The 26,937-nt window shown below is 39.1% G+C and overlaps 1 long non-coding RNA gene across 1 annotated transcript; it reads left to right on the forward strand.

Moving 5' to 3' along the window:
- Positions 1-10,736: 10,736 nt before the first annotated feature.
- Positions 10,737-26,684, forward strand: LOC111773135 (uncharacterized). The gene is made up of 3 exons (XR_002807355.2): positions 10,737-11,030; positions 11,591-11,658; positions 18,279-26,684. It is a non-coding gene; the product is annotated as an uncharacterized lncRNA (long non-coding RNA).
- Positions 26,685-26,937: the final 253 nt, after the last annotated feature.

Raw genomic sequence — 26,937 nt, forward strand, 5'->3', positions numbered from 1 at the left:
GTGTGGAACTTATATCCTGCAACCTTGCTAGATTCGCTTATTAGTTCCAGAAGTTTTTTTTTTTTTTCCAGTTCTTTGAGATTATCTATGTAGACAATCATGTTACCTGTGACTAGGAACAGATTTTTCTTTTTCTCATCTGTATGCCTTTTCTTTCTTTCCTTTTTTCTTTTTTGCCTTATTGCTCTGGCTAACACATCTGGGACGATATTGATTAGGAGAGTTGGGAGTGTACAAGTAACAAAATAGTAACAGTAAGTCCTAATGTATGAAATAATTATTTTAAATGTAAATGGAATAAATTATCCAATCAAAAGACAAAGAGTGGCTGAATGGGTAAAAAAGAGAGAGAATTTGACAATATGCTATCTACAAGACACTCATTTTAACTTTAAGGACACACATAAGCTAAAAGAAAAGGGATGGAAAAAGATATTCCATGCCAATGATAATCAAAAGAGAATACGAGTGGCTATACTTATATCAGAAAAAACAGACTTTCAGTCAAAATGGGTCACAAGAGACAAAGAAGGTCATTATATAACAATGGAGCAGGCAGTTCACCAAGAGGATATAGCAATTGTAAATATATATGTACCCAACATTGGAACACTTAAATATATAAAGTAAATATTAACAGAACTAAAGGGAGAAATAGACAGCAATACAATAATAGTAGGGACTTCTGTACCCTATTTTCATCAATGGATAGATCATCCCAAGAGGAAACCAACAATGACACAGCTGACTTGAATAATACTATAGACCAAATGGACCTGATAGACATATACAGAACATTCCATCCAGCAGCAGCAAAATACACATTCTTCTCAAGTGCACATGAAACATTCTCCAGGACAGATCATATGTTGGGCCACAAAAATAAGTCTTACAAATTTAAGAAGATTGAAATATCAATCTTCAAATCAGGTACCTTTTCTGACCTCAATGGTATGAAATTAGAAATCAATAATAGGAGGAATATTGGGAAATTAACAAATATCTGGAAATTATACAACACATTCCTAAGCAACCATTGGAAAGGAAATCAAAAAGTATCTAGAGACAAATGAAAATGAGAACACAACATACCACATTTTATAGAATGCAACAAAAGCAGTTCTAAGAGGGAAGTTTATAGCAATAAATGCCTACATTAAGAAAAAAGAAAGATTTTAAATAACCTAACTTTACATCTCAAAGAGCTAAAATAAAATAGAAAAAACTAAGCCTAAAGTTAGCAGAAAGAAGGAAATAGTAAAGATTAAAGCAGAATTAAATGAAATAAAGACTGAAAAGACAATAGAAAAGATCAATGAAACTGAGTTGTCTTTTCAAAAAGATAAAATTGACAAACCTTTAGTTAAACTAACCAAGAAAAAAATAGAGAGGCCTCAAATAAATAAAATTATAAGTGAAAAAGGAGACATTACAACTGATATGACATAAATACAAAGGATCATAAGAGACTGCTATTAACTATTATATTCCAAAAAATTGGATAACCTGGAAAAAATGGATAAATTACTAGAAACATACAACCTAATAAGAGAGAATCATAAAAAAATAGAAAATCTGAACAGACCAATAACGAATAAGGAGATTGAAGTAATAATCAAAAACCTCCCAACAAAGAAAAGCCCAGGACCAGATGGCTTTATAGGCAAATTCTATCAAACACTTAAAGAATTAAAGCCAATCTTTCTCAAACTCTTCCCAAAAAATGAAGAGGAGAGAACACTCCCAAACTCATTTTATGAGGCCAGCATTACCCTCATGGCAAGCCAGATAAGAACACTACAAGAAAAGAAAATTACAGGCCAATATTTCTGATGAACACAGATGCAAAAATCCTCAACAAAGATGCAAAAATACCAGCAAACCAAATTTAGCAGCACATTAAAAGGATCACAGCCCATGATCAATTAAGATTTATGCCTGGGTTGCAAGGATAATTCAACATATGCAAATCAATAAATATGATATACTATATTAACAAAATGAAGGACAAAAATCATATGATCATCTCAATAGACACAGAAGAAGCATTTGACAAAATTCAACATCCTTTCATGATAAAAACTCTCAACAAATCAAGTATAAGAAGAATGTACCTCAACATAGTAAAGACCATATATGATAAGCCCACAGCTAATTTGATACTCAAACGTGAAAAGTTAAAAGCTTTTCCTCCAAGATCAGGAACAAGACAAGGGTGCCCACTCTCACCACTTCTATTCAACACAGTGCTAGAAGTCCTAGCCACGGGGCTGGCCCCATGGCTGAGTGGTTAAGTTCACGCGCTCCGCTGCAGGCGGCCCAGTGTTTTGTTGGTTTGAATCCAGGATGCAGACATGGCACTGCTCATCAAACCACCCTGAGGCAGCGTCCCACATGCCACAACTAGAAGGACCCATAATGAAGAATATATAACTATGTACTGGGGGACTTTGGGGAGAAAAAGGAAAAAATAAAATCTTTAAAAAAAAAAAGTCCTAGCCACAGCAATCAGGCAAAATAAAGAAATAAAAGGCATCCAAATAAGAAAGAAAGAATTAAAATTTTCTGTATCTGCAGATTACATGGTCTTCTACATAGAAAACCTTAAAAACACCATCAAAAAACCATTAGAACTAACAAACAAACTCAGTAAAGTTGCAGGATACAAATCAATATACAAAAATCAGTGGCATGTCTATACACTAACAACAAACTCTCTGAAAAAGGACTTAAGAAAATAATCCCATTTACAATAGCATCAAAAATAATAAAATACTTAGGATGTTTTGACCAAGTAGATGAAAGATCTGTACACCGAAAACTATAAGACATTGATGAAAGAAGTTGAAGAAGACACAGATAAATGGAAAGATATCTGATGCTCATGGGTTGGAAGAATTAATATCGTTAAAACATCCCTACTACTCAGAATGATCTACAGATTCAATGCAATCCTTATCAAAATTCCTTTGGCATCTTTCATATAAATAGAAGACAATCCTAAAATATGTATGGAACCATAAAAACCTTGAATGGACAAACCAATCCTGAGAAAGAAGAACAAAGCTAGAAGCATCATACTTCCTGATTTCAAACTATATTACAAAACTGTAGTAATGAAAACAATATGACACTGGCATAAAAATAGACACATAAGTCAATGAAACAATAGAGAGCCCAGAAATAAATCCACACAAATCCAGTTAACTAATCTTTGACAAGGGTGCCAAGAATGCACAACAGGGACATGATAGTCTCTTCAATAAATGGTTTGGGGAAATCTGCAGATCCACATGCAAAAGAATGAAATTGGACCCTTTTCTTCACCATCCACAAAAATTAACTTGAAGTGGATTAAAGGCTTAAACATAAGACCTGAACTGTAAAACTCCTAGAAGAAAACATAGGGAAAAAGTTCATGGACACTGGTCTTGACAATGATTCTTTAGATATGACACCAAAAGCACAGTAAACCAGTGGGACTATATTAAACTAAGAAGCTTCTGTTCAGCAATGGAAACAATCGACAAAACAAAAAGGCAACCTATGGAACGAGAGAAAATATTAGCAAACCATATATCAGAGAAGGGGTTAATATCCAAAATACATAAGGAACCGATACAACTCAATAGTCAAAAAATAAATAACCCTATCAAAAAATGGGCAAATGACCTGAACAGACCTTTTCCCATAGAAGACATACAAATGGCCAACAGGTACATGAAAAGGTGTTCAACATCACTAATCATCAGGGAAATGCAAATCAAAACTACAATGAGATATCACCTCACAACTGTCAGGATAGCTAATGTCAAAAAGACGAGATAACAAGTGTTGGCAAGGATGTGGAGAAAGGGAATATTTGTACACTGTTGGTGGAAATATAAATTGGTACAGTCACTATAGAAAACAGTATGGAGGTTCCTCAAAAATTAAAAATAAAGCTACCATATGATCTAGCAATCCCACTTCTGGGTATATATCCAAAAGAAATGAAATCAGGATCTCAAACAGATACCTTCATTCTCATGTTTATTACAGGATTATTCACAATAGCCAAGATATGGAAACAACGTAAGTGCTTATTGACAGATGAACGGATAAAGAAAATGAGACATATAGATACATAGATGATATGATGGGATATTATTCAGCCATAAAAATAAGAAAATACTGCCATTTGTGATAACGTGGATGAACCTAGAACACATTTTGTTAAGTGAAATAAATCAGACACAGAAAGACAAATACCGTTTGATCTCACTTAGATGTGGAATCAAAAAAGTTGAACTCATAGAACCACTGAATAAAATGGTGGTTTCCAGAGGCCAGGGGGTGGAGGGAATGGGGAGATGTTGGTCAGAGAGTACAAGACTTCAGTTAGAAGATGAATAAGTTCTGGGGATCTAATGTACAGGATGATGATTATATTTAATAATAGTGCATTGTATACTTTAAATTTGCTCAGAGTAGATCCTAAATGGTAACTGTGCGAGGTGAAGGATGTGTTAATTAACTTGTTTGTGATCAGCTGTCTGTAATGTATACATATATGAAACCATCACATACACATTAAAAAGATCACATTGTACAACCTAAATAGATACAACTTCATTTGTCAAATATACTTCAATATAGCTGGAAAAAATATTTTTTTAATTAAAAAAAATTTGTAGATTTGGGTCTTTCACCAAACTGGGAAAGTTTTCAGATGTTATTTCCTTATATATTCTTTCAGCATCACATTCTTTCTCCTCTTACCCTGAAATTTAGAGAAGAATGTTAGACCTTTTATAATTGTCTCCCTGAGCCTCTCTCATCTGTTTTCACTGTTTTTGCACAGTGTTGTTCACATTGGATCGTTGCTGTTGGCCTCTCTTCAAGTTCATGTATTCTTTCTTCTGCCGTATCCATACTGTCGTTGAAACCATGATGGAGTTTTTGATTTAATTTATTATATGTTGAGTTCTAAAATTTTCATTTGCTTCTTCTTTATATCTTTTATTTCTTTGTTGGGTTTCAATTTTCACATTTTTTTCAACAGGGTTTGCAAATGCTAGTTTGAGCATTTTTACAACAGCTGTTTAAAATCTACCAGCTAATTCCAAAGTCTGTGTCATCTCAGCGTTTGCTTCTGTAGATTGTTATTTCCCATGTTAGTTATAATTTTCAACATTCTTCGTACGCTGAATAATTTTGGATTATATCCTGGATGTTATGAATATTAAGTTATGAGATTCTAGATCTTCTTAATTCATGGAAAATGTTGATGTTTTAGTTATAGAAGGTAATTGAACTGGTTAGACTCAGGCTAAAAGTTCCAACCCGCCTGCTTTGGGCTGTGGTTCCAAAGTCAGTTTAATTCTCAAAGACTTTCTACAGCTCTTCAGATCTGTCACAGGTGTGTGCCACCCAGTGGCCAGTCTGGGGCATGGGCAGTGGTCTATCTGTCAGCTTAATTCTCAAAGCATTCGATGTGCTAATTGGGATCAGATTCACATATGTGCAGCTCGGGGGTTCATGAAAAACTTTACAGGTCAGCTTTCCTGAGCTTCCCCCTCATCATGGTCTCCTTGGCGCTTTCAGGTGCTGAGGGGCTCTTGTTTTCACTCCTCCAGCCAAACTTGGGGTTCTAGTTGCCTCTATTCTGTACACTTCTGTGGTTCTACCAAGGAATGGCCAAGTAACGGGAGGACAGAACTAAGGGGGGAAAAGCAATGGGGATTTGCTCCTCGCTCTTGGGATTGTAGCTCTACTGAATGGAGACGTAGGTTTCCCTTCTGTGTTAGTCAGCGTTCTCTAGAGAAACAGAGAGAAGGAGAGAGAGAGAGAGCATTTTATTTTAAAAAATTGGCTGACACGATTGAGGTGGGTGGCAACTCTGAAATCTGCAGGGCAGGCCAGCAGCCTAGAGATCCAGGGAAGAGCTGATGTTACAGCTCAAATCTGAAGGCACTATTCCATGGGGAAGGAAAATTCCCCCTTCCTGGGGGACCTCAGTCTTTTCTTTTAGGACCTTCAACTGATTGGCCTACCCACATTATGGATGGTAATCTGTTCTACACAGTCTACTGATTTAAATATTAATCTCATCTAAAAAATACCTTCACAGTGACATGACTTGTGTTTGACAAAATATCTGGATGATGTGGCATAGCCAAGTTGACACAAAAAATTAACCACCACAAGTCCAACCCTTGCCAACTTGGCACTCGTAAACACCTCCTTAAACCATACTTAATCACCAAATAAAATCAAAAAATCATATTCTCACCTAAGATGATACAACTATCCTGTGTAAAACTGAATACACACTAACTTTTCCTCCAGAACAGGATGCAAAATTCTTGGATGATGGTCATTCCTCTTGATATCCTGTAACTTAAATGCCGTGATGTAGTTAACAATACTTAAATACTATGATGTAAATTCAATACGTCTTATGTTATACGATGAGGGGATAAGAGAGAGAAAAAAATAAAGATATTTGCTTGATACACACATAAACACACATGTTCAAGACAAAATGCAGAAGAAACACTCATGATAATTGGAAATTATACCCCCCTCAGAGTTTTGGCTCTTTTCTGTCCCTGTTACCAGCTACTGCCCTGCTGTCACAGGATTACCTGGGGACTGGATCAGGAAAGAATAGAGAAAATAAAGAGAAGAAGTAAAATGAGAGATTTCCCCTACTCTGTGCAATGGGGGTTCACATGCCAGTTCCCTGAGCGAGAGCTAGAGGTCTCCTCTTAGAGTTCTCTCTATCTGTGCCCTGAAGTCCCCTTCCAGGGTCTGAGATGTGTTGAGTATGGGCCAAGGGAGACTGGAAGAAAAAATGGTAAGCTCACTGCCAGATGAATGGTATTTCAAATTTGGGCTCTTTCCCAAACTTTCTGCTGCTATTTCCTTTTCAGTGCCCTTAGATAGCTGTCACGTGCATTCTGTCCAGGTTTTATAATTGTAATCAGTGGGAGAAAAGGAGTAGAGTGTATTTATTCCATCTCACTCAGAACCAGGATCTCTCACCCATTTATTTTTACCTTATTTAATGTAGTGACATTTTTAATTACATCTGTGACTCACATTTGCAGCTTACATTACATTTCCATTGGACAGGACTGGTCTACAAGTTTGATGCACAATAAAAAAAATCCGTGTAATTAATATTGATTAAACACCTTCTCTGTGGTAGACATTTTGCTATGGGCTAGGGTACTGTGTTGAACAAAATAGACATAGCCCTTCCATCATGGACTAGTCTAGGGGGTAAACAGACTCTAAGTAAGTCACACACACATATATACACATGCACAAAGCTATATCATTTTATTTCTAATCAGCACCATGAAGGAAATAAAGAGAATGCCATCGAGTCCCTAAGCCAGGACTGCAATCAGCATGGAGGGCTGTGGAAAGATTCCCTAAAGAAGTGGCATTTAGTCAAAGCTTGAAGGTGAGTAGGACTTTCCTGGGTGAAGAGGAGCAAGAAGGAGCATTCCTGGCAGATGTAGCCCCATGGGCTGGAGATTTTCAGACGGGAAGGAGCTTTCCTCAAGGAGAAGAAGGAAGATTAGCGTTGGTGGGGCACAAGGGAAGGGGGGAATATGGGGCACACAGCAAGAGGAGGCCCATGCTGGTCGAGCAAGGCATGCGGACCTGCCTATGGAAGAGCCGGTAAAGAATGTTCCCCAACATACACCAGTGGCGTGGTTCTCCATCACGGCATCTAGTTTGCTTTGGTGTCCCTTTCTGAGAGGAAGCAGGCCCAGGAAAACATGCCCCAGTACTTCAGAAGACTGAACAGAAGCGTTTCAGAAGGCTGAGAAGATCCATTAAGTGTTTCCTAGGCTCTCTCTCCTGAATCTACAACCAGAAGGGTCTCTGGGGGAAAAAAAGAAAAGAAAAGAAACCTGTCTATAACCACCTTCTTTTCTCATGTCATTGGACTGGACCCAAGAGCCATGGAGAATAAAGCTTCAAATTTGAGAAGTTCCTTTGCAGTGTTTCTGGCACAATACCCTCATTATAAAGGTGTATGAACAATTATGAGGTCCAGAGGGACTACAGAACGAGCACAAAATGAAAAAGCAAGTTAGAGGCAGCAAAACTGGGACAGAGCCCAGAACTCCCTCATGTTTGCCATGGGGAGAGCAGAAGTGCTGACGTAGATGTCTCTGCAGACCAGGCCGCTTTCCACTTCCCTAACTGAACTCTCACTGGCTGGGAGACATAGATCTCTTTGTCCTCATGCTCTTCCTATATAAAGCCAAGGTACTTTGGTAGTTCTTCAAAACCACTGCCCTGGTATACATTACCTCTGACTTTTGTGCTTTCCCCAAAACCAAAGGGTGAGATTAAATCAATTCTAGAATGTTCCTGGGACTTGCAACCTCTATTTGAATAATGTTATTATGTATCTGAGTAACTTTTAAGAGCATTGCTTTCACATTTTTATGCTAAAGCTCCCCATTTTCTGTTTATCAATCCTGTCCATACTGATACAGGAAGTTTTTGGTTTCCTTTTTCATAAAACAAAACAATGAGAAGAGACTCAGATTTACAATCAGCCTGACACGTGACTACACTCATTCAAATGCCTATTGGAGGGCATCAGTGGAGGGCTTTGCGGCTTGGATCTCTCCGAATAGCAGTTTATCTCGCCACATGAGACTTTTGGACACGAGTTATGGCTTTCCCAGTGCTGGAAAAGAGAGACATTTTGCTGAATTGCAGCAGCTGTATATGGTGAGTAATAGAAGCGTTCACACCCAGAGCCACAGAGAGTCCAGCCCAGTTAGATATTTATGAGCTCACATTTAGCACAGTTGATGGAGCTTCACCACGTGTTTATTTAAAGGCTGGTCCCATTAAGGGTTAAAAAGCATGGACGAGATCCTGGGAAGCAAAGGCCCATCTCATACCCCGGGTCAGTGCTCACCGCCCAACTTCACCGACAGATCAGAGATTTACTCCAATGTGTTGGACAAGCTTGTAGTTGATGGTCCCTTTTCCATACATGTCTACTGTTTGTGGCTTAACAAACCAATATGTAAGGGAAAGGAAGGATCAATGATGAAAAGTCAGCTCTACAGAACTGTGCCAAGACCTGGGCAAATGTTTGAAAGTGGGCCTTTATCTGAAAACAAGCAAGACTCAGAGGTTTGCAATCTGGGAACAGCTTTCATTGAGGTGAAAGGCAGAAAAGGCCAGTTATAATCAAGGCTGGCCAAGAGCCATTGTGACCCCTCCTGCTGTTGGCCAGAGAAAAAGCAAATACAGCACCCCCAAGAGATTGGACCGCAGACTCTTCCGCAACCACTTTGTGGGGTGTTCATCTCACCCCCTTTCTTACTCTCTTGCTCCAGACACTGCTGCTCACACAAATCCCAAAGACACTGTGAACTTGGGTTTTGCTGGCAGCTCTGCGTTGGATGATGTCAAATGAGGGAGCCAATGTGAAGACCGAACTGAAGAGGACGTTCCAGTATGGGCCGAGCTGCTTGAACTTTTAAGGAAGTTTGGCCTAGAGAAGAAAGAGTTTAGGACAGATAACGTGGCTGTTTACAAATATCTTAAGCATGACCTAAAGGAAGCAGAGTTGGGCTTATTTAGTGGAGCTAATTATTATTAGTGGAACTACATTATTATTAGCGTGGCTCCAGCAGGCAGAATTTTGTTAGGCGGGATTCACAACCAGCTGTTTTGTCCTCTTGCCTCAGTGAAAACAGTTGCCACATCATGAAAGTCTGAATCTGCCAAGCGCTGAGACTGCACCCTAGGAGTAAGATGCAAGCCGAAATAGGTGATCACTCTGCCAAGATGATTCCTTTTTCCTTTTTATGTTTATTTTGCCATCTGTGAAAATAATATAGTACCTTTGCTAGTCTAATCATTTGGATCATTAACTAGAAAACTAGTTTTCCTCTATATCTATGATTTTAAACCCCACTGTAATATTAATTATTATTTCATTACACCCAGATTCTACAGAACTTGCCAGGAAAATATGACTCCAATTCTAAGGGAAAGTGCATACATTCATGAGAAATTCCATTTCAACATAGAGTTGGAGCACTTTTGTTCAAGGAGATAAAGGACACCTGCCCTCATGCTAACCCACCATTAGATTCACATTTTCAGGCTTTTGTTTCCTTTAATTTGCCACACCAAAAATAATCTCTCTTTCCCAGACTAAGATGTATGCAAAAATAGTCATGAGTTTCTACTCTTCCCTTTCAATAATTGTTGAAATGTTTTCCAATTAAACATTACATGTGAGAGGGATTAATGGTGTGCAGAAAAGATGACACAAGTCATGAATCCACCTTTCTTAGCTATGCCCTGAGTTTTAACTGCTAGCCTCTAAAGACCAACAGATCCAACGGCCAACAAAGGTGCCCGTATGGTGACCCCACCAGGAGCTGCATGTTTCTCTCAGGGTTGGAATATTTGAAAGTTGAGTCGAGTTTTAGCTGGTCAAGAAAGTTTGCACACAGTAGGAAAGAGAGAATTTCAAAAGGTCTCTATCCTTCTGCTCGTTCCTGGACCTCTGCCAAAGTCCAGGCGTGTTCTAGTTACTTCTGGGAAAGCCACCTTCTCCTCTGCAACAGAAAAACAAATCAACCCCAACATTTAGACCAGCAGATGGCTTCCAGGGAAAACAGAAATGATCCACCTGCTGAAGCAAGGAGCTGACATAAAGTTGGATGTGTTTGCAGATGACTCATGGTGATGACTTCCTTGTGGTTGTCAACGTGCAGGCTTCTCATGCCCCTCTAATTGCTGGGTGGACAGCTCAGCAGGCTCTGTAGCCTCACTGTCTGTTCCCCGGGGGGACCGCAGGGATCTGGCTCTGCCCTGACCTTGAGCTCTTCTGTGGCAAGGATCTGGCCTCATTTTCCTGGTAACCATAATGCATAACCCACTTTCTTCCGGTAGCAGGCATTTACGAATGTTTGTTGAAACGAACTTGAATTCCAGGTAATAGATGAAGATGATAGTCTCTCCTGTCGTCCTTCAGGACATAGGTAAGCAGGTTTATTTAGCATGAGTCTATTTTTGGAGTATTGCTGGACAAGTGTAGCTAATGCTGCTGTTCCTACGCTAAGTTCCTTTGCCTGGATTCATAGAACCTGAGATTTAAAAGAGCTCTTAAAAGTTACCTGGTTATACAGATCTTCTGAATATATTTATGTTTTTTTCTCCTGGGCAGCAGTGGTACTTAACTCTTCTAAAAAGCACATATTCCATCATCTCGCAAGGAGAAATCCACTTTTGTCAAACAAAATTTATACTCAGATTTCCAAATCAATTCTAGTTCATGGATGAGAATTCTTCTCTTCTCTCTCTTTTTATTTTACTAATCAAGGGGAAAAAAACACAGGAGGGTAACATAACTATTAAGCATTATATACTAATCTTTAGTTACATTATTTTGAAAAGTAGGAGACATTTGAATTACCTCTTTTTAAATTGAATGGTTCAAAGAATACTAAATCCATGCAGTACAATATTTTGTGTATAAACATATAATGCTAGAACAATCAACAACCTTATCGACTACGCACCATTCCCCTTTATTTTACAGAAAAGGAGTATTAGGGCCACAGAGGAAAGGAGGAGAGGAGAGGAGAAACAGCAAAAGGAAAGCTTAAGGTAAGAGAAACTGTAGTATAATAGCTGGAAGAAAATGGACTGTGGAGTCTAATTGCCTGGGTTTAAATACCAAATATGCCTCTTACTAACTGTGTGATCTTAGGTAAGTTACTCACTTTCCCTCATCCGTTAAATAGGAACAATTGCAGTACCCACATCCAGAGTCACTGTAAAGTGCTGGGACACGGTGAGTACCATATATGAGCATTTGCTCTCATTATTGTCTGCTGATCCATCCCCCAATATGAGGCCCTGGTAACTGCCACATGTCGCATTCACTGTCAAAGTCAAATAATAGCATTTATGAACACCTCTTACTGATTTTTCAAGTGTTGAATATGAAAGATTTTCTCCTAATACCATATTTTTTCTTTCAAATTAAGATAATTGATCTGTTCAAAGCGTAATTATGGTGACTAGATTTCTGAAATAGTCTGGACTTCAAATATTATCTCCCATTGTCACTATAAGTAAACCATGTCAGACCAGATACAAAGAGTATACTGTTGCCTCAGCATCCTGGGGGCAGATATTGCCCAGGCTATGAATATGGGAGGGCTAACTCATGTGGTTGCCGGTGGCAAAGTACACTTCTGAAAGTTTTCTAAGCCATGCCTACACTTGGGTGACTATCTCTCTACTGTGAGCCCCAGCCCTCCAAATGAATTCCATTTATGAAATTCTTTTTTGTTCTCCATTTCCATGCTCTCACTCCTCTGCCCTCCATTCTCTACCAGCCAACTAATACCTTCTAGCCACTTAGCACAACTTACTCTAGCATTTCAGATCATTGGATTGAATGAATTGAAAGTGAATTGAATTGAATTGAAATACCAATTTGGATGCATGATGTTCTAGAGTGAATTGCTCATTGATACACTGACTATGTGAAAATCCTTAAAAGTCAATATAGGTGTAAAGTCTGGACAAATGCAATGTTTTTCTTGGATAGCTAAGACTTCCTGACATCACGCAGTCATAAAACTGACCAAAAGAATATCATGGTCTGTCCTGTTGGATTTCTCCACTGCTGTGATGAGCATATCATCAACATTTACTAGAAAAGTTGATGTGTTTTTATCATTATTACTTTCAAAATTGTGTCTCTGGTGGAACTGACTCAGAGGAAAGTACAAAGATTAAAACTAATTAAAAGGAATAAAACACAGAATGGCAGCAGTAATTAAAACAACTTAACTCCCCCCCAGGGTAATCCAATGTAAAATTTCATGGCGATATTCCAGTTGAGAAATCCCAGAGAGTTCCATAAAGTTCACTCTGGCCCTCATAGAGTGTTAATTTTCCACTGTAGCTCAGCTTCTATGCCATTCTCAGCAATCTGCAAACTGTACTAATAGCTAATAATAATCAAATGTACTAAGAGCTAGTAAGTATTAACTCTTTGAACTGGGTACTGCTTCAGGATGCTCTCAGACTCTTCATCATCCTTCCTTAAATGTGAGTAAGTGAGCAAAGAGGGGCTGATTTTATCCATTGCTGCTTTCCCTGGGGCTTCTCTCACTTGCCAGGGTGATTTTGAACTAAGAGTTATATAGAGAGATGTAGAGCTGAGAAAGAAAAAGAGCAGGGACTAATATAGAACATTGAAATGTTGAAGAAATGGAAAGGCATGCTCAGAAAATTGTATCTGGGGGTGAGAATGTGGTGAAGAGCAAATACACGTGAGTCCCACCAGTTCTCAGTGCCCAGACCTGGTTTTCTGAAGCATGACTATTAAGCCATAGCTTTCTTTTGAGGAAGATCAGCCCTGAGCTAACATCTGCTGCCAATCGTCCTCTTTTTGCTGCGGAAGACTGGCCCTGAGCTAACATCCGTGCCCATCTTCCTCTACTGTACATGTGGGACGCCTGCCACAGCGTGGCTTGATGAGCGGTGCCTTGTCCGCACCCAGGATCCGAACCTGTGAACCCCAGGCTGCCAATGCGGAACATGCACACCTAACCACTGCGCCACTGGGCCGGCCCCAAGCCATAGCTTTTTAATTGTGCTGTATTTTAAATATATTACATTACATGTACAGTATATACGTATGAGTGTATAAGTATTGTAAATATGGGTATATTCATATACATAATATGCATATATTGTATATGTATAATATGTGTATACATAATATGTATATGTATACTATATATATATGTGTGATATAGTACAAACACCTGTATACCCAGTACCCAGCTAAAAAATAAATATTGCAATTTACTGAAATTGCCTGTATCCATTCCTGGTCTCTGAGCTCACTCTCCGCAAACACAGAGGACAGCATTACCTATGACTGGGTGTTCAGAATAGCCCTATGCATATCATACAGAAAGCATCATTTTGCATGTCTGTGTATTTATTTAAACTACTGTGTAGCATTCCATTGAGCATTTGTTTTTATTCCAGGCCAGTGTCTATTATTTACCCGTCATTCTGCAGGATAATATTTTCTGCCACCAAATGGTTGGGTGTTACGGAAATAAAATGATTTAATTTGGAGGTAAGGAAACAAAAGAAAAGCACATTTCCTACCACCAATTCAAAGCTCCTTGAGGGCAGGAATGACACTTCTCTCTAAGGTTCTACCATATTTCCGGTACCTGGTGCAATTGCCTGGCACGTGGTTGTGCTCAATGAATATTCATCAGATGAAAGGATGGATCGATGGAGCAGGAAGAAGGGGCTAAGGCCCTTGTCACTGGTTGGCTTGCCGCACTGCTGTTCCCTCTGGTGGCATTGTTTCAGTGCTAAAACCCGTCCTTCATTCCAACAATAATAGCAGCAGGGAGCAATTTCAGTTGAGGAAATCCACAAGGCACTTTGGGGGTATAACCAGAGAAACAATGCAACTATTACAATTCTCAAAACTCTAGTAAAATGTCGTCAGGCAAGGCCTCAATCCATTACCCTGGCGTTGAAGAGAAAAGGAGGAATTGTTGGGCAAGAGGCTAAATTATCTTGTTTGCATGATTTGATTTCTTTGAAATTCAAGGTCACACATGGCCAATTGAATTCTTTCTACTCATAAAGAAGTCCAGATCAAAACAACTGAATTGAACCCAAATTTCACAGTTCTTTTCCCTCAAGGCCCAACTCAGAAGCTCAGAGACATCAATGACCGATGATTTTTATGACAAGCTCCAGTCTTGGCATAATGGGGTCCCTCAGTTAGTTTTAAAGCCCTTTCATTTGCCATATAACAGATCTGTTGTCGGCAGCATTCAATGACATCACGGTCATAAAACTCAGCAACAGCAAGAAGATTGTCTTGGTGTCGAAGTGGGAACTCTGCTGCAGCCAGCACCACGCCATCCTGTGCTCTCTGGCCAAGCTCAGTGCTCATGCTGGGCTAGCTGTACCCAGTTATGGGCTCTGACTAATGAGAGGCCACTCATTTGTCATTGCTGCTTCCAGCTAAGAGACACAATTTGACCTTGACATTTTGCCTCCAGCATTCTCTTTTATTCTGGCCTTTACTAAGAGTGACTCAGGTGACCGCATCCATGGGGGCCTTTGATGAGTGTTTGAGGAAACTGAACACGAAATTTCACCACCACAAATGTGATGAAATTTATATATATAGAAGACATTTCTAGCTTCATTAGATTCTTCTCAAAATCTAAATCCTCCAGGGAAAGGTTGGTCAGCAGTCTATGGGAGCAGACTAGTGTCACCCACCCAGCTCCTTCACTAGACCCCACCCCACGGGACCCAACCCAACCAGGGGCCCAGTGCGCGGCCCACGCCCTCAGCTACCGGGCTGTCTCGGGCACAGAGCTGGCCTGCTCCTAGGCATGGGCAGCCCCAGCAGGAGTGGCGAGCAGCAACAGAGCAGAGGCACGCATAGATTTACCTATCCACCGTCTGCGCTGGACCAAGAAAGGAAAATTGTTCACTCACCCTCCATCTGCCTTGAATATTATTAAAAGTCATCAAGAGCAGAAATAAATTTAATAACCGAGCTATTGTAGAGACAGAATGCTGCTATAAACATCTGGCAGGAAAGATCTAAAATACCAGTCTGCCTAGGTAAGAAGCAGACGTGAGAATGGCTTTAGCAGGAGGGAACCGTATGAAGTCACATTCTCAGAAAGCGGCTACTCGGCTTCTCGGAGATTCTAACGGAAGGAGGAGCTTTGCCCAGGACGTTGGTGCCTCTCCTCACCAGGAGACAAACCCAAGCATTTTCTAAGAGCAACTCCACTTTCACCCTCTCTCTCCAGACTCTTGGAAAATAAAAGCAAACAACGTCCAAACAGGATCCAGGAATTTTATTCTCTCAGAGAAGCTAAAAGTGCTCCTCGAAGGCCCTTGGGTTGACAGCCGTTTCTGTGCCAAGCTTGCTTCTCCAAAGCTGAGCAGAGCAATGGGACCGCTCAATTCTCCTGTCCTCAGGGTGGTATTTCCTCCTTATTAAACAGTTAGAGTTCCCGAGCGCTATCTTCAAAATCTGCTCTTTAGTCTCCACTGAATTCAGGCCAGTCATTCCCCATTTCCTCTCTTAAAGTGGGCCAAGAACTTCCCTTTCCTCTCAGAGGTATTGTGATTTTTAATTGGTCTTCCAAGGGTCCCTGAAGTCCCCTTAGAGCCACCTCCACAAGCATATCCCTCCGGCTCCCATAGCCTGCTCTGTTCTGCCACGTTACAGGGACCAGAGCTAACCAGCTGATGGTGGGGCTTGCTTCCCAGGGCAGTCTCTTCCACTCATTGCTTGACTCGGTGAACATCCCAGGGTGCGCTGACCTCACCACCCCTTCTTGAAAAGTCTTAATGACAGCTTCTCTGAACCAGGGCAACAGGAATAAATCCTCCCACTCGTTCTGAATATCACTTAATTACCACCTGTGCCTCCGCTCTGAGGCCCTGAGAGAAAGATTTTTATTGTCAGGCTTGTTCAGCAAGCGTTTCTCAGAGTGGTTCTGTGGAGCACTTATCTGTAGAATATTAATAGGTGTCACATGCTACACACACCCCCTGTGTGCACTCACCTACACACACACACTACACATACTTACACACCATGCGGCTATACACGCTCTATGCAGTACATACACACACTCCTCCTTGCACACACGTTATACACAGCAGGCCTCATGCACAATGGTCAAATATAGAAAAACTAAATCTATGTAAATCCAATATTTTGTGTCAGCTCATCGGAGCTTTTAATATACTAACCTACATAATAAGTCTTCAAAAATAGGGTTTTAGGGGGCTGGCCCCGTGGCCGAGTGGTTAAGTCTGTGCGCTCCGCTGCAGGCGGCCCAGTGTTTCATTGGTTCGAATCCTGGGCACGGACATGGCACTGCTCATCAAACCACGCTGAGGCAGCGTTCCACATGCTACAACTACAAGGACCCACAACGAAGAATATACAACTATGTACTGGGGGGCTTTGGGGAGAAAAAGGAAAAAAAAATAAAATCTTTAAAAAAAAAAAATAGGGTTTTAGTATGCAGTGTTTCCCAACCTGTTCAAACACAGAGCTGTTTCTTTGTGGAGAGCACCTAAAATGGATGAGTGTAGGGGTCGGCCCAGTGGTGCAGCGGTTAAGTGCACAAATTCCGCTTCGGCGGCCCAGGGTTCGCTGGCTCGGATTCCCGTGTGCGGACATGGCACCACTTGTCAAGCCATGCTGTGGCAGGCGTCCCGCATATAAAGTGGAGGAAGATGGGCATGCATGTTAGCTCAGGGCCAGTCTTCCTCAGCAAAAAGAGGAGGATTGGCAACAGATGTTAGTTCAGGGCTAATCTTCCTCAAAAAAAATAAAATAAAATGGATGAGTGTACCATGGAACACGGTTTGGAAAAAGCTCTATTAGAACAATAAGAAAGACCGCTTACACTTCTAAGACTGGAGTGATAGTAATAATAACTTTACTAATATTAAAAACATAAACATTTCAATAGCATCGAGTGTCAGGGTTAGCACACCATGGCCCACAAGCCCAGTCGGCCCTGTGGCCTGTTTTTGTTCAGCCCTCCAGCTAAAAATGTTTTCTATTTTTAAAGGACCATGAAAACAAAACAAATAGAAAAACAAAGAATATGCAACAGAGACCATATGTGGCCCACAAAATCCTTTACAGAAAAAGTTTGCATAGCTGTTAGCTATTTGTGTTATTTAAATTTAAATTAAGAAAAATTAAAAATTCAGTTGCTCAGTCACATTAGCCATATTTCAAGTGATCAGTGGCTACATGCGGCAAAAAGCTACCATATTATGGGGCTGGCCCCGTGGCCGAGTGGTTAAGTTCGTGCGCTCTGCTGCAGGCGGCCCAGTGTTTCGTTGGTTCGAATCCTGGGCACGGACATGGCACTGCTCATCAAACCACGCTGAGGCAGCGTCCCACATGCCAAGACTAGAAGGACCCACAACGAAGAATATACAACTATGTACTGGGGGCTTTGGGGAGAAAAAGGAAAAAAAAATAAAATCTTTAAAAAAAAAAAAAAAGCTACCATATTATGAAATGCAGAGAGGGAACATTCTCACGATTGCAGAAAGTTCGATTGCATTGTGCTGGTCTAGATAACACCTTCTGTTGAGGTTTAGGGTAGCACTCTTTGTGATCATTTCTAGAATAAAGTTTCTTTCTTGCTGTTGCTTTGTTTAAGGAATTTGATTGAAGCAGTGTGGACAATGTGAGTCTGCAAAAAAAGAGCCCTCGTTGGTTTCTGAAGGATTTCCAGCTGAGTAAGTTTGCCACCTGAAGCCTTCACTTGAATGTGGATCTTCCTTAGCTCCCAGAAACTGGATCTGTGGCTGGCCCCGGCATGTTCCCAGACCCACACAAGCTCCTGAGACAAGCTAGTATTTGACAGGAAGATTCTCGCTGGTGACCATTTGCATAATGCCCAGTGTTGAGTTATCTTGGCTTGCCCCCTGTCTCCTTCAAGAGCCTGCCAGCCTCTCCATGTCGCTTTGATTCTTGAGTTTCCCTTCCTTTCTCCTTCCTTGCTTAAATGTAATTCCCTTCATTCTATTATTCAGAACAATTTTGTTCCTCACCTCTTCCTTGGCTTTGAGCCTGTATTTACATATTTAAAGACTCATAAATATACTCTGCTAAACAAAGTGTCATCTACTAAATTACCCTTTAGCAATATGGAAGAATTGGCAAAAGCTTTGAAATTTCCTTTCTGCTTTTTCCCACCAATATCCATAACAGGACAGGAATAGTATCAACCTTTAGTTCCTTACAGATATATATTATGTCTCATTCATTAGAAGGTTTAGTGCAGAGTTTTTGTTTAAATGGCATTTCCCCTCACTACACTAGGAGAATGTGTTCTGTTAGCAGGAGCAAGGAGAGCGTTAGAAGAAGGAAAGGGTAAGCACCATCAAATGTCGCGGAGAGAAAGGGAATGGAGACTATACTAGACCATTCTATGGGCCTTCTGAGAATTTCTTTAAAAAGCTATTTGAGTACAGTTTTGATTGTTGAGAAATGGGTAGGGGTGAGTATAAACTATAATTTTAAGGAAGTGGAGGATGAAAGAAAACAAAAGGGCGGAATATTCAAGTAAACTTTATTATTTTAAGATAGAACAGATGGGAATATGTAGACTCCAGTGGAGAAACCAGTTATAAGAGGGAGGAAAAACTATCCTGTGAGAAATCAAACGTACTTTTGCACAATGGGCAGATGTAGGGTCAGAGTTTATACCACACGTGTGGTTTGATAAACACTGGCCAGGTCATGAAAACAAAACCCCGTTCAAAAACTAAGGAATACCTGGAGATCCTGCAGAAGAAAATAGAAAACCATTCTTTAGGGTCACATCTGTAACTCAGACGCCGTAGACTGCAACTTCTCCAATTCACAAACAACAAAATTAAGCAAGATGAATAAAAAATGTAGACTAATTGTCAGAATTTAAAAAATCAAATCACATGATGGAACAAAGAATAACCACAAGAAAGACTTTGTAGACACAACAAAAGAAAGAATTGGTTCTCTACAAAGTAGATATGACAGAAAAATCTCAATAGTATTAATAAAATAGATCTGTTTAAAATGAGTAACAAAAAAGGTAATAATAGAAGCAATAGAAACCATACAAATAAGAAAAGATTCCCGAATCTGAAATGTAGAGCCATTTAAATTCAAAATTCATTGAAGATATTAAATAGCTTAGACACAGCTGGAAAAAAAGAATTAGAAACCAGGAGATAGATTTGAAAAATATAAGCAGAATGCAAAATGGAATGATAAGGATATGGAAAATCTGAAAGTGAGGTTGAAGACATGGAAGTGATTTCTGCTTCCAGCCAAGATGGAATAATAGAAAGCAGATTTCTTCTCCCACCTGCAACAAAAAAAAGATAAAATATTGGAAACATGAAACATATGAAACAAAGATTTCAACACACTTCGCATCAGGCACTGAGGAACAGTGACTGCTGGAACTGAGAAAACAAATGAGGTGAACTCTTCCTTTGACCCAACTGACTGCCTTGAGAGAGTCTCCAGGTCATGGCACAGGGAAGGGAACCTAGGGATAGCCCAGTGGAATTTCTGAGTTGAGGATACAAAGGTGGCTAGAATATACAGGACAGAGTACCAAGAAAAGAAGCATAGAGAAAAAATTTTGGAGATGTGTAAAGGGTACCCTCAAGTATTTAGCTGAATGCAATCAATTCACACATGTGAAAGGAAAACCCAAGGCCTAGAAAAGAACCACTTGACAAGAACAGAGGTAACAGTAACCTGGCCAGGAATAATGCCTATTCTAATCAGTTTAACTAGCTAACCTCATGACTCATGGTATGTTGAGTAGAGTGCCTAAAGGGTCTTGCAAAACTAATGGGAAAAAATTAGCCCGAATGGTGGGCTGTTCTGATCCTGCCTGACAAATCTTAAAAGCAAGACCCAAAAGAATCAAACTATTTTCCAGTAAATTGTTTCCCAGGAAAAAAGTTCAAGAATATTTGTAGGAATATAAAGATAACCTGCATCCAATAAGATAAAATTCACAATATCTGGAATCCAATAAAAAAATTATCAGACACACAAAGAAACAGGAAGATCCAAAATTTAATGAGGAGAGAAATTGATTAATTGAAACCAACCCAGAACTGAAACAGATGTTAGAATTAGCAGACACGGACATTAAAATAACTGTGATTCATATGTTCAAAAAGTTAAGTGGAGATGTGAAAGATACATAAAAGAACCAAAACAACTTCTAGAGAGGAAAATAAAAGTGAAATGAAAAATACATGAATGGGTTTAATGGCAACTAGACATTGCAGAAAAAAGATTAGTAAACTTGAAGACACAGTAATAAAAACTATTCAAATTTAAATGCAGATAAAAAGAGAATTTAAAAAATGAACAGAACTTGAGTGAATATTGAAAGTGGAAAAAGCGTATAATTGGAGTCCTGGTAGAAGAGGAGGAAAATGTATTTGCTGAAAAAAGCATTTGCTGAAATTTTTCAAAAATGATGAAAATGGTAAACTCAGAGATCTGAGAAGCTCAACAAACCCCAAGCTAAAGAAAAATGAAGAAAACTACACCAAGGAACATCACAATTAAATTGCTCAAAAGCAGTGAAAGAGAAAAGTCTTTTAAGCAGCCAGAGAAAAATTTGACAGATAGTATACAAGGAACAAAGAAAGATGACAGCTGATTATTGTTAGAAACAACACAAACAAATAAACATTAAAGCTACACCTTTAAAGTAAAGAAGAAAAAAAGCTGTTAACTGAGAACTCTGTTAATAAAGACAGAACAACCAGAAAGAAAATAAGTAAGGAAATAGAGAATTTGAATAACACAATAAACCAACTAGATCTAACAGACATAAATAGAAGATTCTGTGCAACAATAACAGCATGCACATTCTTCTCAGGTGCACATGGGATATTTTCCAGGATAGGCCATCTGTTAGGCCACAAATTAAGTCTCAATAGACTTAAAAGATAGATACCATGCAAACTATCTTCTCTAACTACAAAGGGATAAAGATAGAAATCAAAAACAGAAGTAAAATTGGAAAATTCTCAAACTTGTGAAAATTAAACAACACTCTCTTGAACAAAAAATCTATCAAAGGAGAAATCACAAGGATAATTAGAAATACTTAAAGACAATGAAAACAAAAACATAACACACCAAAACTTATGGGACACATAAGGGGGAAATTTATAGCTATAGAAAATTTTTAAAAAATAGAGCAAAGATAAAAGAAATAGAGAGTAGAAAAACACTAGAGAAAATCGATAAAACCCAAAGTTGGTTCTTTGAAAAGATAAACAAAATTGAGAAACCTTTAGCTAGATGGACTAAACAAAAAGAAAAAATACTCAAATTTCTAAAATTCAAGATAAAAATGATGACTTTGCTGATAATTTTTCAGAAATAAAGTGGATTGTGAGAGAGTACTATGAACAATCATACACCAACGAATTGGACAACTTAGATGAAATGGAAAAATTCCTAGAAACACAAAACCTGCTGTGACAAAATCACAAGAAATAGAAAATCTGAATAGACCTATAACTAGTAAGGAGATTGAACCAGTAATCAAAAATCTCCTGATAAAGAACAGCCCTACACTGGATGGCTTGACTGGTGAATTCTACCAAACATTTAAAAAGGAACTAATAACAATATTTCTCAAACTTTTCCAAAAAATTGAAGAGAAGGGAACATTTCCTAACTCATTCTATGAGGCTAGCATTACCCTGTACCAAAGCTAGATAAACATACTACAAAAAAAGAAAACTACAGATCAATATCCCTTATGAACGTTCATGTAAAAATCTTCAACAAACTACTAGCAAACTGAATTCAGTAGCATATTAAAAGGATTATATACCATGACCAAGTGGGATTTAATTCTGGAATTCAAGGATGGTTCAACATACAAAAATTGACCAATGTAATGCACTACATTAACAGAATAAAGAAAAAAACCACATGATCATCTCAACTGAAGCATTTAACAAAATTCAACACCTTTCATGATAAAAACATTCAACAAACTAGGCATAGAAGGAAACTACCTCAACACAATAAAAACCATATATGAAAAACCCACAGTGAACATCACAAGCAATGGTGAAAGACTGACAGCCTTTCCTCTAAGATTAGGAGCAAGGCAAGGATACTCACTTTTCCTGCTCTATTCAACTTAGTACTGGAAGTTTTAGCCAGAGCAGTTAGGCAAGAAAAAGAAATAAAAGGTATCCAAACTTAAAGAAAGAAGTAAAATAATCTCTGTTTGCAGATGACATGAGCTTATATGTAGAAAAAGGTAAACATTCCACAACAAAACTGTTGAGCCAAAATGAATTCAGCAAAGTAGTAAGATACAAAGTCAACACATAAAAATCAGTTGTGTTTCTATACACAAACAATGAAGAATCGGAAAAGCAAATTATGAAAAAAATTCCACTTACAATTGCATCAAAAAGAATAAAATACTTAGGAATTAATTTAACCAAAAAGTGAAAGACTTGTATAATGAAAATTACAAAACATTGCTGAAAGAAATTAAAAAGGCATAAATAAATGGAAATGCATTCCACATTCATGGATTGGAGGACTTAGTACTGTTAAGATTTCAATACTACTCAAAGTAACCTATAGATTCAATGCAATCTTTACTAAAATCCCAGTAATGTTTTTGCAGAAATACCAAAACCCATCCTAAAATTCGCATGGAATCTCAAGGGACCTCAAATAGCCAAAACAATCTTGAAAAAGAAGAACAAAGCTGGAGGGCTCACATTTCTTGTCAAAACTTACTACAAAGCTAAAGTCATCAAAACAGTGTGGTATTGACATAAAGACAGACATATAGATCAATGGAATAGCATAGATAGCCCAGAAATAAACCCTCACCTATAAGGTCAAGCAAGTTTTGACAAGGGTGCCAAGCTCATTCCATGGGGAAAGGATGGTCTTTTTTAACACATGATGCTAAGAAAACTGGATATCCTCACATGAAAGAATGAAGTTGGACTCTTACTTAAAACCATATACAAAAATTAACTCAAAAATGGATCAGAGACTTAAACGTAAGACAAAATTATAAAACTCTTAGAAGAAAATGTAGGGCAAGTCCTTCATGACATTGGATTTGGCAATGACTTCTTGGATATGACAACAAAAGCATAGGCAATAAATTGGATTTCGAGAAAATTTAAAAGTTTTCTGCATCATAAAACTATATATCAATAGAGTAAGAATGCAATCCACAGAATGGGAGAAAATATTTGCAAATCATATAAAGATAAAGGACTAATATCCACAATATCCAGAGACCTCAAAACTCATCAATAAAAATCTGAACAACCTGATTCAAAACTGGGCAAAGGACATTTCTCCAAAGAAGATATTTGAATGACCAATAAGGGGACAAAAAAATGCTCAACATCACTAATCATTAGGTAAATTCAAATCAAACTACAATGAGATAACACCTCACATCCATTAGGATGGCTACTGTTAAAAAAAAAAAACAGATACAACACTAATAAGGATATGGAGAAACTGGAATCCTTGTGCACTGTTGGCGGGAATGTAAACTGATCCAGCTGCTGTGGAAAACAGTATGGTGGTTCCTCAAAAATTTAAAAATAGAATTACAACATGATCCAGCAATTTCACTTCTGCGTATACGCCCAAAAGAATTGAAAGCAGACTCTTGAAGAGATATCTGTACGCCCACGTTCATAGCAGCATTATTCACAACAGCTAAGTGTGGAAGCAACCCAACTATCCGTCAACGGATGACTAGATTAGCAAAATGTGGTATACACATACAATGAGAAGTTATTCAGCCTTTAAAAAGGAAATTTTGACACATGCTGCAGCATAGATGAATCTTGAGGACATTATGCCAAGTGAAATAAGCCAGTCACAAAAAGATAAACCTTGTATGATATCACTTATTTGACATACTTAGAGTAGTCAAAATCACAGAGACAGGAAGCAGAACTGTGGTTGCCGGGGCCTAGAGATGGGGCTGGATGGTGGCGATGGTTGCAGGTTGTAAACATATTTAATAACATTGAATGCAAAATTGTTAAGATGGTATATTTTATTTCCTGTGTACTTTACCACAATAAAAAAATGGAAGGGAAAAAAAGTTCCAATGGCTGTCACCTTCAAACTAATCTCCCCAAAGTATAGTGCATATACAAGGCTTTTCCTAATCTCGTCCCAAACTTTCCTTTCCAGGCTCGTGTCCCACCACACCTGCCCGCACACCCAAACCTCCAAACCCAGTCGACAACTCACTGTAAGCATATTAGGACGCATGGAGAACATTCTAGTTCATCCGGACTGTGCTTCTGTCTTCACACACAGCTAAGGGCCTAGCTGCCCACGCCTGGATCTTCGCACACGCTGTTCTTCATGTGGGATGCCCCTATTCCTCGGATTCATTTACTGGTGGTTAAATTTGCTTTAATTCTTGCTACAGTAGTTGCCCAACATCTGCCTAAAAGAGAAGAGCTCTCAGTTTTTAAAAAATCAGTCTTCTACCACTTCCTCCAGGAAGGCTCAATTAGAACCCTTTGACTGTGTCTTTAGTTTAAGAAAGGGAAACTAAGTGAACTCACTCTTTGTCAAAGTGTTGGGTTGGCAGCCCTGGAAGTTTCGATTCATACTTTTTTTCTTACTGAGAAGAAAGACGTCCCCAAGGCAGGTGAGCACCTCACAGCGATGCACCCAGACCTTGACTGAGACCAAGCAATCTAGCAGCTCCTTTCTTCAGACAGTGTGGCTAGATGGTGGGAACAAAAAAAAAAAAGAATAACCCTATGGCCTGGTCCCTGAATGTAAGCCTTATATTAATTTTCATCAAAGGCCTTACTTTGAGGCATTGGGACAGAATGATAAAGGACACAGGCTTTTGTCTCAGACAGACGTGGGTTCAAATCTCAGCTTCTCGATTTGCTCCCTGGGTGCCCCTGGGCAATTTGCTTACCCCCACTTTACTTCCATTCCCTCATCTGAGAAATGGGGGTAATTACAGTGCCTATCGCAGAGCTTTGTCAGGGATTTAAAATTTTCTCACATATGTAAAACATTTGAATAAATAGAAGACTGCTGGTCAAGTCTTGAATGACTCGATAAATACTTCTTTTTTGTTGTTTTTTATAGCAACTTTATTGAGATGTAGCTCAGTACTCACATAGCACAGAGCCTACCTATTTAAAGTGTATAATTCAATGGTTTTTAGTATAATTCTGCAAGCATCACAATAAATATTTCTAATAGTAACAATCACAACCTTATTTAAAAAAAGCTGATGGTTGGGGCCGCCCCGTGGCCGAGCGGTTAAGTTTGCGTGCTCAGCTTCAGCAGCCCAGGGTTTCGCTGGTTCGGTCCTGAGCATGGACCTAGCATCACTCATCAGGTCACGCTGAGGCGGTGTCCCACATAGCACAACCAGAAGGACCTACAACTAGAATATACAACTATGTACTGGGGGGTCTGGGGAGAAGAAGAAGAAAACATAAAAAAAAAAAAAGATTGGCAAGAGATGTTGGCTCAGGTGCCAATCTTTAAAAAAAAAAAAAAAGCTGATGGTTAATGGCTGGTCTCTGAATTATAAGCAGAGAGAAAGGGACAAAAAGGGCACAGAATACAAGATAGGAAAGAAAAGAGAAAGGATCATCAAAACTGAGGGGTATACACAGCTTTATGTACAATCCCCAGTTAATTGGAAAGAAAGCCACGTCTGAGATCCAAAATTACCCAAATTAGCCATTGGTCCTGGTTCAAATACTTGCCAGCTTTCCCCCTCAATCTGAACTGAGTAACACCAAAAATTACCTGAGAATTAAAAGCAGCAATATTTAAAGTTGTTTGTGGGGAAATATGAACCTTTCAGAACAACTGCTCCCAAAAGTGACAGGAACATAAAGCTCTGGGCAAAAAGGTGACAGTATCGCCATATATGGCAAATCCTTTCTCAACTGAGTCCCCATGGCTCCAAACAGGGGAACACTCTTTTTACTTCACCTCCTAGAATTTTCCTTCGGCTTCCTTTCTTTTACTATTGTCATTTTCCTTCTCATTTCTCTTTTCCCCATTAAATGCTCTTCTCTTGTCATTTAGTAAGTGAAATAGCACTGTTTCAGCAGGCGCAGTTCACGGCCTCTAATACTCTTATATTCACCCTGTGCACACCTCTAAAGACTTGTGATCAGAGATTGTAGAGGATAAACTCAGGAGAAAGAGAAAGTGTTCGCTTATTATGATTGAAGTGTTTGGGGTCCAGAGAAAAGTCCATCTTGAGCACAATGCTC

Source organism: Equus caballus, chromosome 4 (assembly GCF_041296265.1).
Source record: "Equus caballus isolate H_3958 breed thoroughbred chromosome 4, TB-T2T, whole genome shotgun sequence".
Classification (NCBI taxonomy): domain Eukaryota; kingdom Metazoa; phylum Chordata; class Mammalia; order Perissodactyla; family Equidae; genus Equus; species Equus caballus.